At 43.4% G+C, this 19,073-nt stretch overlaps 1 protein-coding gene across 19 annotated transcripts in view; it reads left to right on the forward strand.

The window, feature by feature from the left end:
- The window catches only part of ATP2B2 (ATPase plasma membrane Ca2+ transporting 2), a 410,328-nt gene that overhangs the window by 158,014 nt on the left and 233,241 nt on the right, over positions 1–19,073 (forward strand). The window contains exon 1 of one of the 19 annotated variants that reach the window (XM_032698700.1): positions 11,475–11,660. The exons of 10 other annotated variants lie outside the window; for them this stretch is intronic. The gene's annotated coding sequence lies outside the window, so the exon portion shown is untranslated. Of the gene's footprint in view, positions 1–11,474; positions 11,661–11,780; positions 11,973–12,023; positions 12,092–12,537; positions 12,882–14,631; positions 14,970–19,073 lie in introns of those variants that run through there. 8 more of the 19 variants (XM_032698685.1, XM_032698698.1, XM_032698683.1 and 5 more) reach the window with 8 other exon arrangements.

Below are 19,073 nucleotides of genomic sequence, written 5' to 3' on the forward strand. Positions count from 1 at the left end.
AACACCACTGCAATCACTTTCCCTGTTTATGTTGCCCAAATAAATCATGTGTTTAGGTTTTCTCATGAAACAAGAGAAAAAAAAGCCGAATTTTCTTACGAGTGAGGTTAATTTTCCTCTTTGCAGACAGTGATTTCAGCATGTTTGCCCTTTGCTTGTGGGGATTATTATTTTTACCTTCAAGGAAACATAGGATCCAAAGGTTGTATAAATTAAATATCCTGGTGTAGATCCTCAACTTTATTTCTGTCATATCTCTGATTTGTATTACTCATGTTTTTCCACTGGATTCCTTAAACATCATATTGAGGGATTTTAGATGATTTCCAACATTGTCCTTCATAAACCATGGTCATCCTTCCTTCCAATGCATTCTTTCCTCAGCTGATTTAGAAATCCCTTCTTTCACACCCAGGGAAATTATATACTCTAAAAGAAATTAACTTATTCTGTTTATTAATAATGTGATAAGACTTTGAGTTTATTTCTGTGTAATTATATTTAAACTTATTTTTAGTTTAGACTGTGACAAAATAAGTGATGTCACATATGTTTTCAGAAGCACTAGAATTTTTTCATGATCCTGGTAGGGAGGAAGAAGAGGTGTCACAGAGATGCTTTCTCAACTATTTTAGAGAAATAAAGGAAAAGTTCTTTTTAATTTTTAATTCCCCTAATAACAAACAATCATTCTTGTATCTGTATATTTTCTCTGGATAGTGTTGTGGACTCTGGAATCGGCAACAAGACTTCAGGTGACATTAGTGAGGGGTGGGCTACAAATCTGGCGTGGGATGGGTGTTTTGGCCTTTAGCATGCACATAGGACACTTATTTGGCTATAAAATGGCCTTTCTGGCAACCAAGGGACACCATTTTCCCTTGGCACCAATTCCTTTGGACAGCTACAGGACTCTGTGTGTTTATCAGCTCCGGGAACAGGTTGAACCGTGATCTTGTCCAGCGCCGTGTGGAGTCGCTGTGAATTTTTTCCCGGCAAAGCCTGGGAATGCACACTCTGTTTCCTCCCTAGCAAGTTAAATTGCTTTTGGGAACAGAAGGTGTTGTAACTTGCTGTGCTGAGTGCACTGAATAGGAGCTGGATCAGGTTGCTGGAGAGCAGCACTTGGGCAGCTCTCACAATTTCGAGCCCTCGGAGGCGGCTCCGTGGGGTCAGTGAGAGCAGCACAGACGGACCCAGCAGGACAGACAGATCCCTCAGCACGGCCACGGGGACACTGGAGGTGCCACCCTGGGCTGCTGCCGGTGCTGGGGGCACCAAGTGTGGTCCTTCCTTAAGGGAGACCCCAGGATTTCTGTCAAACAGCAAATATCAAAGGCTAACAGCCTCTGTAAAATGTTTCTTTGAGAAACCATTGCCTTTTTGAAAGCATAGTTGAGCATAACATTCAGATGTTCTTTACAGAATTAGTTACTGGAAAGTCAATGCTAAATCACCTTAGTGCTTTTCAGAAGTTTTTTATTTGAGTCTTCTCTCCCATTCACAGAAGTTACAAAAAATTATGTTTCATTATATATGAAATTCTGAATTATGTTTCATTATATATTTTATTATTTTATCTCTTACACATATTATCATCTTCCACTGTTGTTCCTGAGCTAGAATTAATGAAATGGTAAGAGGAAAAAAAACCTCAGTGGGATTTAATTTTACAAATAATATGCTGAGGGTTCTCATCATTACTTTATCTAAATATAACACTGTAAGCATCTCTGCTGCTTGTGAATAAGAGGATGTTTGGAAGCTGCAGCAGCTTTCAGGAAACCCAGTTTTCCTCTCCACAGATCGAAGTTAGGAGTATTAAATATAATTAATATGGAATAGCTGTGTTTAACTGTTTTATGGTATGTAAGCACAGAACATTTAGATGTCTTTAGTGAAATAAGTTGAGGACACGATGCAGGACTGCTCAATTTATTTTTATCCTCAAGGTCAACTAACATCTTTGAACACTGCCATCACTGTGCAAGAAATATAGGTCTTAATCCTAACCTTGAAGGTAATGGTGTAGTTTCACTGTATACAATTATATATATACACAAGTATGTGCATTACTTATTATTTGCTTTTCCTTGGGCTTTTGAAAATACAAGCTGGATATTTTTAGAGACTGGTATGTCTGACTCAGAGAACTAAACCACAAGATATGTAACTGAGACATGCAGTTCATCTTTGTAGGACAATACTGGGTAGAAAAAAAAAAGACTATTTGTATACAGAAATTATTAGGAAATCCTTCCAGATATAGGAATGTCTACTAAGCAATGCAAATTCAAGTAGAATTTGAGTAGGAGCTGCTTTTCTGATGGTGCTGGACACTTTCAAATTATTGAGCTGAAATGGCAGATGAACGCTTACTAACCTTAAATTATCAGACCAGCCCATGCATAAACCACCTTGTAACAGTTTAAACAGCAGAAAAGAATTATGCTTTTCTGGCTTTGGTTTACAAGTGCTTTAAATTCTCTTCCCCCATCTTCCCCTTCTTTGGAGTAGGTTAAGCAAACTTTGCCGATTTATTTTCTCAACCTTCTAGTTCATATTTATTCCCTAGCAATTTACTTTTGATTATTGCTATTTCCCCCCATTATATATGTTTATGGAGATCAGGATGCGAGCATGATCTTCACAGATTCATCAGGTAAGGGCATACTGCAGGGAACAAGGAGGATGGCAGTTTGACAGGCAGAGGCTGGGGGGGTTTTATTCCTATAATCTGCACCTTTATTACTGGACATTAGGACATCCAACAGATTTTTTGGAACCAAAACCTTGCTAAGAGATCATGTCTGTGAGTTAGCCCTAGAAAAAGGTGATGATGATGTTACTCATCCAGATGGGCAAATTCTGGAGGAGGCCTTGAGTTCTGAGCTCCCAAATTTTCTTGCTGGTCCTGGAGCACTTCCTGGTGGTCTCTGTAGCCCTGTGGAGTGGAATTTGGCTGTATTTGTGATGTGAGCTGACAAACAGCCCGCAGGGAAATATATCATCATACTTTTGTTTTCCCCTGCAAAATGCCACGTCCTGCTCTTTGTGCTTAAAACCAGTCGTTGCTAGTGCAGAAAAGAGCAACAATTCTACCTCTGAAGAAAGGGAGTTGAAAAGGTATTCAATAAATCATTCAAACTTCATAGGCTGTGCTCAGAGGTAGGTTAAACCTGAGTGTGATCCACCAGGGCCAGGAGCTGCATTCAATGATCCTGGTGGATTCCTTCCGACTCAGGATATTCCGTGGCTCTGTGAAGTAATGAGAGTGTTTTGGGTTCTTTCCTGTTGATATTTTGGTTCTTTTATCACCTGGCTACTTTATGGCATCCCTGGGGGCAGAGGAGATGCTGCCATGCAGTGTTTGCCCCAAAATCCTTTCTTGACCCATGTCTGACCAAACACAAGGAATTTCTTTAAAACTCCTTCTGAAGGAATAGAACTTCTCCTGTTGGTCTTGGTGAGTCCTGAGATCATTTACTTTGAAAAGTTCTGGTATTTTGGTAAAATTGTCATAACTATTGTTTCATAGTATTGAGTCTGGGGTTTAAGAGACAGCTAATGGATCTGCATGACATGGTTCAGTCCAGAAAGCCAAGCCTGATTCCCAACCAATTTTCATTTATAGTGTATTTTTATTTCATATACTGTGTATATTTATTGTGATAACATTTGTGTCAGATATTTAGTTTAATAGTTAAGTGCAAATAAATATTTTTGTACAAATTATACGTTGTAAGTAAATTTTCTATACCAATAATTCTTTAAGCTTTCATATTGTAAGGCTCATTCTTTGCTAAAGGATTTGAACACTCTTTTCAAATCTATATAAATTGTAAATACAAATTGTGAGTTCTTTTAGTGGCATATTCATATATAAAAGCTACAAATGGCTAACGTGGTAATTTCAGATCGGGTTTGACTCCACACATGTTTGAACTCTTGGAATGGCTGTTGTTAGAGGTACTCCCAGATATTCCAGTGGAATTGAAAGGAGCGATTTATTGGAGCTCACACATTTTTTTGTGTTTGCTTTGGCTGAAGTGCAGCCATTCTGTCAAATCCTGCCATGCAAGGGAAGGACAGGGCTGGTCTGAACCATTTTGGAGTGTACCAACACATTCCAGCCAAGTCCAGTGAAACCCTTGGAGGCTCTGGAGTTACCACAGAGAGAGAGGTGGCAGTGCCAGCCCTGGTGATGTCAGCCAGCCCAGACTGCCTGTTTTTTTCCCAGGTGGGAGGCTGTGGGACAGGGAAGAACATCTGAGGTTAATAGTGATTTATTTGACAGGAGGGCTTCAGTTTCTTCTCGCCACACAGAGGAACATCAAGAGCTGATGCCTTTAGCTGGGCTTTGTGGCCCTGCAGCAAGGAGAGCCCTGGGGTGTGGGGACAGCCCCCTGAGGAGCCTGGGGTGGCTGTGTGATTCCCGGGATGGGGCTCCTGGCTGACCTGGGAGCTGCCTGGGTGTGCACGTTCCCCATGCAGGATGATTGCCAGCACCAGCTCACTGATACCTGCGGCTTAACAAAGCTTAACAGGTCAGATTGCTTTACCCACTAAGCTAAACATAGACGTTTATCTTATTATATGGGAAAACCCCTCCACATAACACAAGTAATTCACTCAAGGTGACTAATTGCTAGGAATTATGTATTATAGTTGTATCATTTGCTGAGCTGTCAAAACTCCTTATTTCACAGTTTGCTAAAATTCTGTTAGCCCTTTTTAATTGTCGGCAGTGCCTGAACCTTGTCCCACTGTTATTTCCCTTTGTGTTAATAATTTGCTTTTACTAGAGTAATAAACAAGGTTGATCCAGGCTTCACTTCTCAGCCATTTGATAGAAAGGCTACAGTGGTAGCTACTGTGTCAGCCTAATGGGCTTTACAATAAGAATATCAAGGTATGTATGAAAAGTCCATACACTGAAGCATGAAAGCTTAAAGAACGTTTTAAAAGGAGGATGCATTTTCTTAATAATATTGTTAACAGACCATGTTTGTAGTTTAAGTCTGTGCTAATATTTGTTACTGTCTAATCTGTCTGAAATACGAGCGTAACAGTTGAGCAGTTGAAATAGAATAATGCTGAGTTTCTTTTTTAAGGTGCAATCCAAGATCATGGCGTGACCTGGCTATGGACAGGGGGTGCTGAACTGGAGATTCATCTCTGTGTCACTGTCACACACAATGTCATGGTAGAGGATGCTCCTTCAAATGCATCCTGTTCTGAATACACTTTTCAAATGGCAGATAAGTGGTTTCCTGTACAGAGGCTTGGCCAGTAAGAAGGAAAAACAACCCCTATAACACTGTGGTAGTATTTTGCATCAGCGATATCAGGAGAAAGCATTGAACTAAAATTCTGATCCAAACTTATTTCTGGGAGAATAGTTTTGGTGTGATACAGAGATGAGTCCATGCAACCCTTCTCCTCATGCAAAGTTTCATCCCTGTTTCCAACCATCCTTCAAAGTTAGGTTGTTTGAAATCTGTAGTTTGATGGGAACAGATGTGATCCCTTTTGACTGTATAATCCTATAATTTAACTTGAAATTAATTTAGATTACATTTCTAATCTCCATCAGGGCCAAAGAAACAATGTTATGAGACTGCAGGGGAAAAGTAACAGTCCCTTCCAGAACATAGAGAAGGGAGCTCATATGGTGGAAAGCCACAAATGACTTGAGTCCCCCTACTCGTATCACTGTGTTGCATTAAGTAAAGTTTAATGCTAGAAGGGAGCTGGCACAAGTCCTGTTTTGAAAACTGGCCCATTTGTGGGGTTTAAATGCATATTAAATGAAAGGGTGATTCCTAAGCACACTGACTACCTCATTCTTCAGTTCCTACAAGTTATGGCACTCTGAGCAGGTTGTTCAACCTTCTCTCAGTAGGCCAGTCTCTGGATCAAGATTTGTTCTGAGTGTCAACAGCTTCTCTCATCTACATGTGATATGGGAGATTCTGTCTTTAAACTAAAAAGGAGGTGGAATGCTTGTTTTCATAGCAGTTTTCATATTCTTAGGCACATCTTAGACTGTTGAGATCATGAAGAAGCCGATTTCAGTGGTGGATGCAGGTTCAGCTGTAGCAGATGTTGCAGGTACAGATCCCTTTGGAGGAGGCCGTTAAGATGCTTCTCCTGTCACTGCTGTGGTTAGGCTGTGGCTGTAAGCTGTGGAGGACCAGGAATCAGAGTGGGGAAAATTTCAGAAGTGGAAAAAGATGTACAGTGATTGAAAGGACTTTATGATACAGACTTTACAATTATTATGTATATACACATTGGATGCTTCCCCAGAATTTGTATTTCCTGGGCATGTTCAGGCTTGTCCGCTTCCCTGCTTTCCTGTGGATTGGCTGGAGAAGCTGCAGACAGGAGACAGCCTCCATTGGCCCCTTCTCTCCCCAGTTCCTCCCACGTTCCTCCCTCTTTTGCCTGCGCCCCTATCCTGATTTGCTTCCCCGTTTGTCTGTCTCATACCCCACCCTATGCTCTGGTCCTTTCCCTGCCTGAACTGATAAAGAATCCTGTGCACGCCTCAATAAATCATTCTACTTGCACCCTACCTTGTGTCCCAGACCCGTGCTGTGCCACGGTCCCATCCCCCCTTATTTAAACTTCATTGGGAAGCTCAGGCTTATTAATGCTTCTTCTAGTTGGCTCTGCTCTCCTTGGGCTTTGTTCCTCTTGGAGTGGCCTAGTGACTTTTCTTCCTGCTTGGGTGATCCTGAGAGTCTGGTTTTGTTTTCCAAGCACTAATACTGTGGCAGGGAGGGGGACAGCAATGCCAGCCCAGCCTTGCAGACATCTGTCTTTTTGGGCATAGCTTTTAGGTGATAAAAGGACAAAAAAATTGTGTATTCATAGACATCAGATGGTAGAGACTGAAGGAGGGGAGGGAACTGCAGTGGTGGCCGGCTGGTAGTTTTCCTTTCAGATGTTGAGAAAGTTGGGCTTCTGGAAAAGGAAGTGAGCTGATCAGAACTGCAATAATTTATCAGTCAGAACAAGTAATAATTTATACAGTGAAATAAATGTGGTAGATAGGTAGTTCAAGGCACACAGAGAATGGCTGTGGTTGGATGGGACCTGTGGAGATCACCCTGTCCCACCCCCAGGAATGCTGCTTGTCTCCTGGGCTTCAGTACTTCCCTGAGCAGACTCAGGTGTGTCAAACACCTTCCCTCCAAGGTGGGAAAGAGTTAACCAACCAAACAACTTCCAACTGCTGCAACTGAAACCAGGGAATATACTGATTTTATAGTTAGGGAAATTGAAGCACAGTGGGATCAAGTGACCTACTAACATCTCCTAGGCAAGAAACAGCAGGGCAAGTCCTTGAATTTGAGTGTTCTGAGGTCCCTCTCCTCCACTTCTTTTATTAGGTCATGTTGCTTCCCATGATAACAACATGTTTGCAGGGTTTGGAAACACAAGCTGTTTCGTTGCAGAAATATTACTGCACGATGTTACCAAACTGGAGAAACACCGAGGCTGAAAACAGATTTAATTCTTGCTTTTAAAATGTAGCAAATGAGATTTAAAAATATGAAAGGCTGCCAGTCTGCTGTTCTAGTTTAAGTATCTGGGTTGTGATTAGGAAAATATTAGAAATCTGCTGCTGCTTTCCAGTGCCATTCCTCTGATTGGACAACCTCACCAAAAAGGAGGTCTTGGTCCCCAAGATCCTGAAAGAGGAATTAAAATTATGTTCCTGCGTTTCCTGTCATTAATTATCAAAGACCTTGAAATGTGCTTATGATGTCTATCACCAGCACACACAGGATTAAATTTTTCTCCAAAGAAATTAGGTAGGCTCTTTCTTTTGCTTCTGAATATGAATTGTCCGTTGAACTTTTACTGGAGAGGCAATTCTTTCGAGTTGCAGTTCAAGCTCAACAGTTCAAGTCTCATTCCTTTCACATCCTGTAAGCATTGTTGTGTTTCTTAAACTTAGTCCCAAGGAGCATCTTTCTATTTTCCATTCCACTTTTCTGCTCCATTTCCACTCCTTGCCCCCAAGTTAAGGTGTTAAATTGTTCTTCTGTCAAAGCTAAATAATATGATGCTGGATGCTTTAATAGGCATGAAGATGCACTGACAAACCCCCATTTCAGGACAGGCACTGTTCAGATGATTTGTTGCTTTGCAGTGCTTTGCTATTAAATCTGATGATGAAATATCCAGAAAAAGCATCAGCCACCACTGCAGCCATTTTGAGTTGCACCTGCTGAAAGCCAAGTGAATTGGAAAATGTTACTTTTTTCACAGTTGTGTTGCAAAAATAATAATTAATAAAAAACCCCAACTCTTTAAGTTCTGAGCTCAGAATGTTACTATTGGTATTATTTGCTGGATGGTCCATTTTTGGGGGTGGAATTGCTGTTTTTAGCTTTGGTTGTGAAGCACTGTTGTATCTATCTGCATAGCAGGTATTCCCTGGGGTAGTGGTCTTGTAACTTTGAGGGTAGGGAGCACGGACCAAGCCCTGCAGCTGGAACCTCATCCTTCCTGCAGGAACTGGAGAAGTTCCTGGTATTTATTGCAGCCGTGCTCTCTAGGATGTTCTCTAGGATGACCCTGCTTGAGGGAGGTTGGACCAGAGGTTGGACTTCTGTGGTCCCTTCCAGGCTGACCCATTCTGGGATCCTGGGCCATTCTGTGCTGTTCAGCAGCACCAAGGGTTTGTAGCATTTCTGAGGAGTTTGCACTTAGCAGCTCTAAGCAGGGACACACACAACGTTCCTCTTCATTCCCAGCTCCTTGGTTCACAAGCAGGACCAGCCTCCAGTGTGCTCCAGAATTTAGGAACTCAATTCCTGCTCCAGAAAGTGCATCCTCTGGGATTGAGCTCAGCTGTAGTGGTTGGCCTCCTGCTGCTGCAGGATGGCAGCGTTGGGTTGGAGTTAGAACCAGAGGCCTATGTTAAATAAACTCTGGGAATATCCATGTGAAAGGTTGGGTGGATTTTGTATATATGTTCAAACTATGATTTTCTTTTCCTTTGAACTTTTTTTTTTTAATTATTTTTCTCCTTTTCTTATTCCTTTCTCTATTCTGTTAATCAAAAATAAGAATTAGAGTATTTTCTGGTAAATGCAGTATGGTTCTGTATCTGGTCTGAAGTTTCTGTAGTGACACACAGTCTCTGAGAACAGCACTCCTCAAACTGGCAACAGCCAAATGTATGGAAGAAGTTTTTATGCTGCGTTTCATTTCTTTAAACTATTCCTCTCTTCTTTCAGAAAAGACAGTGTAAAAAAAAAATCATCTCTAATGTATTTTGATACAGTGTCAATCAACCTCTTACTGCTTTTCAAATTGTCTTTAAAATTTGTACCAAAAAAAAAAATGAATTTCAGTAGCCAGATAATTGCAGACTATTTCAGTGTCTTCCTGCTTTTCTGACAGAGCAGTAGAGGTCACCAACATTTATGGGTCTGGGACCTAAGCATAACATATTTAAATAGACCACTTTTTTTGCTCTGTTGCTGTTCTGTTCAATGCTGGAATTCAGTTTGAGCTGCACTGCACACTCCTTACAGCTGCAGCTTGTACTGGAGGCTTGCTAAGGAAAAGGGGACACGTCTCTCTGCTTAATATAACCCAAAGTCACTGCATCTACTGTCCTGGCATGCATGTAATTGCCTGTAGCTTCCTAATGATAAAGGCAGTTTCACATGAGAAAAATCTGCATTGATCCTAGTCCAAATTTACATTTTACTTCATTAAAAAAATATTGATCAGCATAGATAAAACTCCTGATCAATGGTCCTAGCTCTTTTTTTTTTTTTTTTTTTTTTCTTTTTTTAAATAGCTTCCATTTTGGTGCAGTGCAGACTTTTGGTTTAACTGGCTGAATTGATATTCTGAGCAGCGAGTAAGGCAGGATGACAGAGCATCAGCACAGCTACTCCTATTATTGCTCAGGGAGGTGTGCTCGCTTGCAACTGCCCACTCTGTCCAAGGCAGAGTGAAGTCATGAGCCACTGCTGTCCTAGGATGCTACAGAACAGATCCTAACTTTTATCTGTACTGTTTTAGGCATTATTTACCAAAACCCTGATATTTTCCTGTGTTTAGTCACTATTGGGACTCAGTGGTTTGAGGGAATGAATTTGAAGTTGCTGTTTGGACATGGTACATGTAGTGATCTCAGTTTGCTTTGAGAAAAAAGAAAATACACAGAAAATGTTATGCTTTGTAAAGCTGATGTTTCTGTCTTATTTTTAGGACTTGGGTTTCTTTTGCAGTGCCCTAACACGTTATTCCATTGAAATAACCTTTTACATTTCTGAGTTCTGGATGTGCTAAGAATTCAAAGAGACAGGTACATAATAACTCAGAAGGAGCTCTAAATAAAATGCAGTGATTCCTCAAAGTGTAAGGCTGGAAGGAAAAAGGCAGAGAAGAGCAGAGAATTGCTCTGGCATGTTTGTAGTGTTTGTATGGTTTTACAGCATATGCTGATGTGACCAGACCAAACTAAACAGGGGGCTATTTAGTGTGTTCCTCCTGTATGGTTTTGGGTTTCTGGAAGGCATGGCAGAGACACAAACACACAAACAGCACAAACGCCACAGCCCTGCAAGGATTTTTTTTTTTTTTTTTTGCTATTTTCATGAGAATCAACATTGTTCTTACATAAACAGAAGGAGAGCAAGGGAAAGGAGAGCAAGCTGTTATCTTTGCAGAAGGTGATTATGAAGCAATTTGCGACACGGACGTTGCCGTTGCTGTCAGGGTGGAATCAGTGCTCGGGCACTGCGGGGTTTAAGCCCCCGCCGCATCCTGCGCCTGCTCGGGGGGTGCAGGGATGCGCCGCTCCCCTCCTTCCCAGGCCCCTCTTCCCATCCAACCTCTCATCTCCCCCCCCCCGCTCCCTCCCCAAACGACAGCGATAGGACTTGACAGCCCTTGTCCTTGAAGATTTCTCCCGCTCCCCAGCCGAGTGGCATATTCCTGGTAGCTTGCCATCTTCCGTTTTTGTCATTCTCCCGAGGGAAGTATTAAAAATCGCAAACAAACAACATGGTGGTGGTTCAGTCCGTTTCCCCCCTTGTCGGAGGCGGCTCTGCCGCGCTCCCGGCGGGTGCCGTGCGGGGCCGTGCCGTGTGGGGGAGCGGGGCCGTGCCGTGCGGGGCCGTGCCGTGGGAGAACGGGGCCGTGCTGTAGGAGCGGGGCCGTGCCGTGGGAGTGGGACCGTGCCGTAGGGGGGAGCGGGGCCGTGCCGTAGGGGAGTGGGGCCGTGCTGTAGGAGCGGGGCCGTGCCGTAGGGGGGAGCGGGGCCGTGCCGTAGGGGAGTGGGGCCGTGCCGTGTGGGAGCGGGGCCGTGCCGTGGATGCGGGGCCGTGCCGTAGGGGGGAGCGGGGCCGTGCCGTGTGGGAGCGGGGCCGTGCCGTGGATGCGGGGCCGTGCCGTAGGGGGGAGCGGGGCCGTGCCGTGGGAGCGGGCGGTGCGGGCAGCGGCGGTGCGGGGATGCTGCGGCCGCGCCGCGCTCCCTCCCCGGCCCCGCGGTGGTTCAGTCTGCAGAGGGGCTCCGCGGCCGCCGCTCCGCTCCCGCCCCGCGCCGATGCCGAGCCCTGAGCCCTCCGCCGGGTAAAGCCCCAAACCGCGGTTGGATTGGCGATGGTACCTTAAGCCAAGTAAGTAGCGACACCCCCCAGCATGGGAATAACGATGATGATAATAAAAGATCTTTCCCCCCTTTCCGCTCTGAGCTTGTTTATTTGGCGATTTGCTGCTTGGGGAGGGGGGGGGTTGGGGGGGGGGGAAGACGCCAAGCTGATGGGGGGAACGGTGTGGATGGAGGCTGAGTGATGCATTAGGTTTTGGTTCATGCCCTGGGAATCTCTGCAAAGGTAATGCTGCAACTCGTGTAGATTATTCTGTAAGGTCAAAGAGAAACTGCATAGCTAAAAGGCACTCTTGCATCAGAAAGCATTCGCTGGGCTTCGGTAGGTTGAAAATTCAGCATGATCTTGTTTTTTTGAAGCATATGGGCTTGATTTTGATTAAATCGGTGCTTTAGTGATGAGGAAAACACGTGGACGGGATTTTGCTTTTATCATTGCTGGTAAGAATCGGATGTGCCTTTTTTTTTCTTTCAGAGGTGAGGCGCAGAAAAGACACTAAAATGTTGAGCAGTACAGTTTGAGTGTTGTATTTTTCTAAGTTTAATGTTCTCTTATGATGGACAAAGGTATTTCATGTTAGGAAAATCTGTAATCCTCAGCTGGGTTTCTATATAGAGCTGCTTATGGTTTTTCAATGTGTTTGTTGGAAAGTAAAGGACACACAGGTTAAATACCCCAAACATTGCCTTTCTATTGAGATGGATTAGAAAATATTGTGGAAGAAACCGGGAATTTTCTGCAATTCCTTTTAAGCATGTATGACGTTTCCTATGGCAAGGTGGGGAAAGGCTTTCTGAGGTACAATAACTAAGAATTCTGACAGATAGACTTTTATTTTTTTTTTATTTTTTTTTTTTTATTTAAAGAAGAATCAACCCTAAATCCCCTGAATGCCGCATGGAAAAGCTTTTGGCTCTTCATGAAGCATCCGACGCTTTAAGAGAAAACATAAGATTACAGGAGTCATTTCCGATTATGTAAAGGGAGATTCTGTGCGTTTGATCCCCGCCTGCGGCGCTGGCAGCTCATCTGCCCCGCTCCGGGCAGCACCGAGCTCTTCCCCAGCCTCCCATTTCCCGACTTTAAGTTGTCCTATCCAAGCCGGGGCAGTTCCCTGTGCATTCCACGTCGGTTCCCAGGGCTGCTGAGGCGATGGCTGTAGGCAGTCCTAGGGCACGGAGGCAACCAGGAGCAGATGCTTAGCCCGGTGCTTCCCATACCTTCTGGAAGGTGAGTATTGAAGGGGCTGAAGGGGAAGGTCTCTTCTTTCATGGTCAGACTGTTCATTTTACATCCCAAGAGCTGCGTGCTCCTTAGGACTTCTGGTCGTTTGACCTCCTGCTTGCATTCAGCGAGGGGCTCTGCTGAAGGATTGCAGAGATATTACACAAGTTGGGATGTCTGGAAATAGCTGGCACGCTCCATATGGGAAAATTGCGCTTTTATTGCCGGGATTTGAGGTTAATATTACATGTATGTGGTATGAAATTGATAATGAAGGTTTATTGCTAGTCTTCGCTTAGAAAAAGGATTGCAGATCTACTTCATAGTCCACGGGTTTTTTTTTTAATGCTGAGATGCATTCCTGATTAGCATTTAATTTGTGAGAGGTCATCCATATGCATGACTAGCTCTTGTACCTTGCTCTGAAATAACTGTTTGACTCAGGTATCCAGCAGGTCTTTGATCACATACAGGTTTTACTTTGTTCATGTTCCTCTCATTTTAATTGAAATTGCTACCTGTGAAGAGCTGTTTCATATTTTCTCTGTGGTGCTTCTAAAATGACTAAGTTTGTGAATAAGCAATAAAATAAGGCTTGTAGATAAGTTGTGTATAGCAATGCAGCGTGAAGTTTTTTCCTTTTTTTTTTTTTTTGTGTGTGTGTGACTGTGTGCCCCCTTTTCAGCCTTTTTGTACATCTGTCTTCCTTTCTGTGGAGAATTGATTTTGGCCCACATTAATGGTAAATATACATTAATTTTCATGAAAAAGGTGATTTTTTTTTTTTTAATTGTTGCAAATTAGAACTGCCTGATACTTCTCATGCTTTCTGCATATATAAAAAGGTTACATGCATATATATTGGAGCAGCTTGGAAGAGTTTCATGCTTCTCAGTAGGATTCCAGGTTCCAGAAGACGTGGTAATGATGAACTAGGTATCATACTGCTCTTTTAAGAGCTTCCATGAAGTCACTTTTGTGAGTGCTTTTTTCTTCAAAATTTCATATCATGTATCCAGGAAACAGCTTTGAGGGATGATTTTTTCCTGTTTCATCTTCCCCCAGCATTTGAAATATCCAGCTTATCTTTTCCAGTGCTATTGGATTTGGGATGCAACATTTTTTGAATCATGCTAAATATATATATATATATATATTTTCCTGTCTGAATATTGCAAATATTCTGCTAATACATAAGAACGTTACAAGTGTCTTTGCTTTTTTTTTATTTTCACCCCGCAGTTCATATTGTCAAATGTCAGTTGGGTATGTAGTAATTCCTTGGTACATTTTGCAATAAATGTAGAAGTCGTGACCTTGTAACTCTCCCACTCACTGAAACCCCATTACACTGCAGTAGGACTCCAGCAGCTGGTAGTTCTGGAAATTCAACACACCTCCTTTAATAAATGTAAATACTTTTACAGGTTGGACCTAAAATAAGGTTCTGAAGGGAAAAAAGTGGTTTATTTGATTAACCTGTCTGTGAAACCTTGTCGAAAATAAGCTTGACTTTTGCCGGGTTTTTCATTATGTTTTCAAGGAGAGACAAAGAAGGATATTACAGTTCACTGGAATTTAGCAAGTATTGTTGTGCCTTTCTGGCTGATTAATTACATTCATATTATACATTATCTGATCAAACAACAACCCTCCCCCCCCCGATTACAATGACACGTCTCTGAATAATTTGAACACGTCAGTTAAAAAAAAAAAAAGGGTTAAAAAAGCGCCAAGGATTAAATCATCTGCTCCCAGAGAGGGGTTTTTTTGCTGAATTCACACGTTAAAATGTGTTGCTGAAGCTTCAGACAGCCCCTCTCTCATGCTTCCACTGGGATTCTTCCCCGGGTGAGGCAGGAATGACTCTGCTCTGAATGGAGGCTCCCTGGCAGAAGGGCTCTGTTGTAAATGGAGCAACAGAGCTCTGTGTGACCGGGATAGTTCCGGAGCCTCTGCAGCACCTGCAGTCCGGGAGCCTCAGCTCAGATTCCACTTGCCAGGGCTGGATGATGCCCAGCAGGGATGCTCAGCGCTGGGAGGCTCTCTAGAATTTATCCCTCTCTATCCCCCTCGTATCCGTCGCGGTCTAAGGTAATTTATCTTTAGTGGAACGGTTGCATAAGAGGACAGGATTTCTTCCTACATATGATTTGTATGCTAGGATTTTTTATATTCCAATATTTATAAATGATACGTAAGGCTTACGTCGATTATATAAATATATAGGCTTTAATTTCATACCTAAAGCGTGGAAGAGGATTAATAGCATTTTATTGTAATCTTTCTTTTAAAGTTTGGTGCCCTTCTGTAGGAAACAAACATACGGCACAGTTTTAAGGGCTGTGGGATTTTGGGTTGAAGTTTTACTGGTTTTGCTCATGTTTAGGGGGGAAAAAAAGCATGCTTTTAATGTTATTTTTCTTGATATATGGTCTTGTTTTTCGCCTCGAAACTGGAGATTTACAATTGAAGAAAAAGAATCAGTTTATAAGGGAAGGGCTGAGAATGAAGGGTGTGTAAAAATGGCCCAAAATAAGGAAAATAATTTGAAGAGGTTGCCAGCACTGAAAAACGCAGGACATGTTCCTTCATAGCACTGCAGATGAGTGAAATATGGAGACTCAGAAGGGCTGTGGAATGCCTGCTTAGATATCACAGTTTGCAGAGTTGGGAAACGGTAACCAAGTTACAAAATACTTCCCTTCTACCACATCATTTGTGAACAGGTTCACTCTGCTGGTAATATATTTTTCTCTGTTTTTAAAATATTGATTGCACAGTTAAAGCGTCTCGGGACTATGCACCAGTCTCTCAGAGAATCCTAGAAGCAGTTAACAGGAAAGCCTAGAACAGGACTGACAGGAAGGATTGTGATTTATGTGAAAGATTTTGTGCGTTTTTTACCCTTCGTCTCCTTTCCCCACGTGGTGAGGGTGAAATGGTTGGAGAAGCCAGCTCATTTCAGAGCCACGGAGCAGCTGAGGTTGGCAGGCACCTCTGGAGTCCAACCCCTCCTGTCCAAAGTGGAGTCACCTCTGGCAGGTCCCTCAGGGCTGTGTCCAGTCAGGTTTCAATTATCTCCAAGGATGGAGACTTCACCACCTCTCTGGGTAACCTGTGCCAGTGTTTGACCACTGTCACATTTTTCTCATCTTTAAATGCTATTTTCCATGTTTGTTTGCTCTCACTGCCTTTTTGCCTTTCGCTCGGCACCGCTGAGAAGAGTCTGGCTCCATCTTCTTTCCTTCCTCCATCAGGTGTTTATACAAGGTCTCCCTGGGCTTTCTCTTCTCCAGGCTGAACAGTCCCAGTTTCTTTAACCTCCTACCTGCATGCCAGGTGCTCCAGTGCTTTTGTCGCCTTTGCATCCCTTCCCTGGACTCGCTCCAGGAAGTCCATGTCTCTCTTGTCCTGAGAGCCCAGCAGAGCACAGAGCAGTGCTGAGGGAAGGGGAAGCTCCTGAGGCAGCCCAGGAGCCCTTTGCTGTGAGGACACATTGCTGGCTCCTGGTCAACTTTGGGTCCACCAGGAATCCCAAAGCCTTTTCTGCAGAGCTCCTTCCCAGCTGGCTGGCCCCCAGCCTGTCCTCCCCAGGGACAGAAATTTGCATTTCCCCTTGCTGGACATCCTGAGGTTGGCCCATTGCTCCACCCTCTGTGGTCCCTCTGGGAGGCAGCTCAACCACCTGGGGATACCAACCACACCTCCCCATTTCATATCACCTGGGGACTTGCACAAGGTGCTCAGTTGTATCATCCAGGTCATTCATAAGACACTTGGCTATTGCATTGAGAGAAATTACTTGGCAGGAGAGGATTAGACCTGGAACTGCAGTTTCAAGATTTAGCCCAGAACTGTGTTATCACCAAATGCCAAAAAAATGGTCAATATCCTGAGTGTGTTTATGGTTAAGAGTGTGGAAGTTGCAATACCGAATACCCAGCACATTGCATCAGCATCCTAGAGTTTGAGGAGGAAACAGAAAAATCAGTGATTCAGATTTACTAAGAGCTTATTTTATATATTAAAAATGAAGACTCACAGCTGATGAAGTAATTTCAATTGATAATTTCGTTCACTGCATTTCAATTAAAGCGAGTTAAAAATAAAACCATATGAAATGAATTAAAAATAAAATGAGGTTTAGTCCAATCTGATTTGGATCTTGCTGAAAAATCTGTCGCACAGAATGAGGAAACAGGATAGGGAAGATGCTTATCTGGTAGATGTTGGGCAAAGAGCTATTTCTGTAGTCACTGCCTGTCCAGTTCACTGACCTTCCCACATCCTGACCTCTGGAAATGAGTTAGGCATTTGGAGTAAATGACACTCCTCATACATGCACTTCATCTGAGAAGACTTTTACTTAGACAAGTGCTCCACAGCACAGTTCAGTGTAGACTTTGTGCCTCAGTTTAGATACAGTATTTTAAACGTCTTCAAGGATTCCTCCCTCTGTATAACTCAGCTAAAGTCTGATAGACAATTCCCACCAGCTGCCACAGGTGAGGCAGGGAATGACAGCCCCTACTGGACTTGGATACTGAGGTTTATTTAAGATCCAACAAGTCTAGAGCTTTTACCCTACTTGATCTCACACACAAGCTGTCCTAGGCATCCCTGGCATTTGTCTCCATGCATCTCAGAATTCCAGGATCTCCCCTTACTTCCAGGGTCTTTTGTCCAGTCTGCACTGGTCATCCCTGGTCACCTTTTCTGAGAGTCCACTTCCTTGGGGAGCCCATTTGTTCAGCCTCTTCTTCCTTCTGGAACTCAAGGGGGCTCAGTTTCCCAAATCTCTATAGTCTGGGCAGGAACACTGCATGGGATCAGCCTCTTTGGTGGTGCTGTCTCATCGCTCTTCACTGATTCCATGCTCCACTGTTATTTAGTTCCAGGTATTATCAAAACTTGCAACCAGCCCAGCCAAGCTGCAACCAGCAAGGAGCAGGTTTATGCATGAGAGTCGAACATTTTGGGGCATATTTACACCCTCCTGCACCCCCAATTATCTGCTGCACTCTGCATTGCAATGTTTTTCACCTCTGACCGTACCACACTTCTCCATAAATGGGAATGGTGAGGATCTCCATTCCTGTTCCCTTGACTCCCTCAGCCATGGCCTTCCAGACACAGACACTGCCATCCACAGTCTTTGTGCAGTAGCTTTCTGTGCACTGGTGGACCTTGAGAAAAGAGTGACACTTCCCAGAGGTGTGGTGGCTCTTTGTTTGGGCATGTGGAATAGGTGGGATGGATGAATACATTGTAATGGTCGTGCTCAGCATCTCACTAACCTTGACACCAACACTGGTGCTGATGAAGCACAATAAAAATACGCTGCTACTGTTACAACTTGTCTTTCAGAATGGTACACCTTGTGTCACACAGGTAATTAGAAGAGAACAGTGTTCCCAATAAACTGTTCCAGTCTCCTTGGGAAATGTGCAGTCCCAAATGTCAGCAGGCAGCATTGATTTGTGTCCTTTGTAAGTCAGTTTGAGAAGAAACTCTTGCCCTGGCTGAGGGCAGCTATTTAATTTACACTGCGTGCTTACTATGTTCCTTCCCTCTGCTTGAACTGCAAGGAAGATTTCGCATGTTGTTCTAAAAATATATCAAAATGATGTTTGATATTAAGGGACCGGTGAAATGCAATTACAATGAAATAATGACTTCGTGTTGCTTTTCACAATGAAATGAGATTGTCATCCTCCCTCCCCCAGTGCTTGAAGCAATACCTATTTATGAGTAGTTCAGCTAACCTGGGACATTTGAAGAAGAATTGCACACGGCTTCCTAGATGCAATGCAAATTGTTGCAGTACCCAAGGAGGACATTTGCATTATGGTAGGACTAGTTGCCTCTGTAGTGGTGATTGTTATGCAGAGAACTGCAGGATAAAATGGTAGTGCTAAATCAGCATTGCTGAATAAGATGGCTGAAAACGCCACGAAAACAAACCATTGGAGCAGGAGGATTACAGAAGTAATGATATGCTGAATTTCCATGCCATACATCTCCCAGCTTTCTGTATAGGCCTGCAGACAAGCTCTTAGTAAGAACCAAAGAAAATAACCTGTAAAACTAAGTTTGATGCCTCTCTCATCCCCACGCTGCATCATTTTGCGAGGAGCAGGACATGTCCCTTGTCACAGAGGGGCAAGTCAGAGGGGGCTGCCTGGTGTGTCTTGG

Source organism: Chiroxiphia lanceolata, chromosome 11 (genome assembly GCF_009829145.1).
Source record: "Chiroxiphia lanceolata isolate bChiLan1 chromosome 11, bChiLan1.pri, whole genome shotgun sequence".
In the NCBI taxonomy this organism is placed as follows: domain Eukaryota; kingdom Metazoa; phylum Chordata; class Aves; order Passeriformes; family Pipridae; genus Chiroxiphia; species Chiroxiphia lanceolata.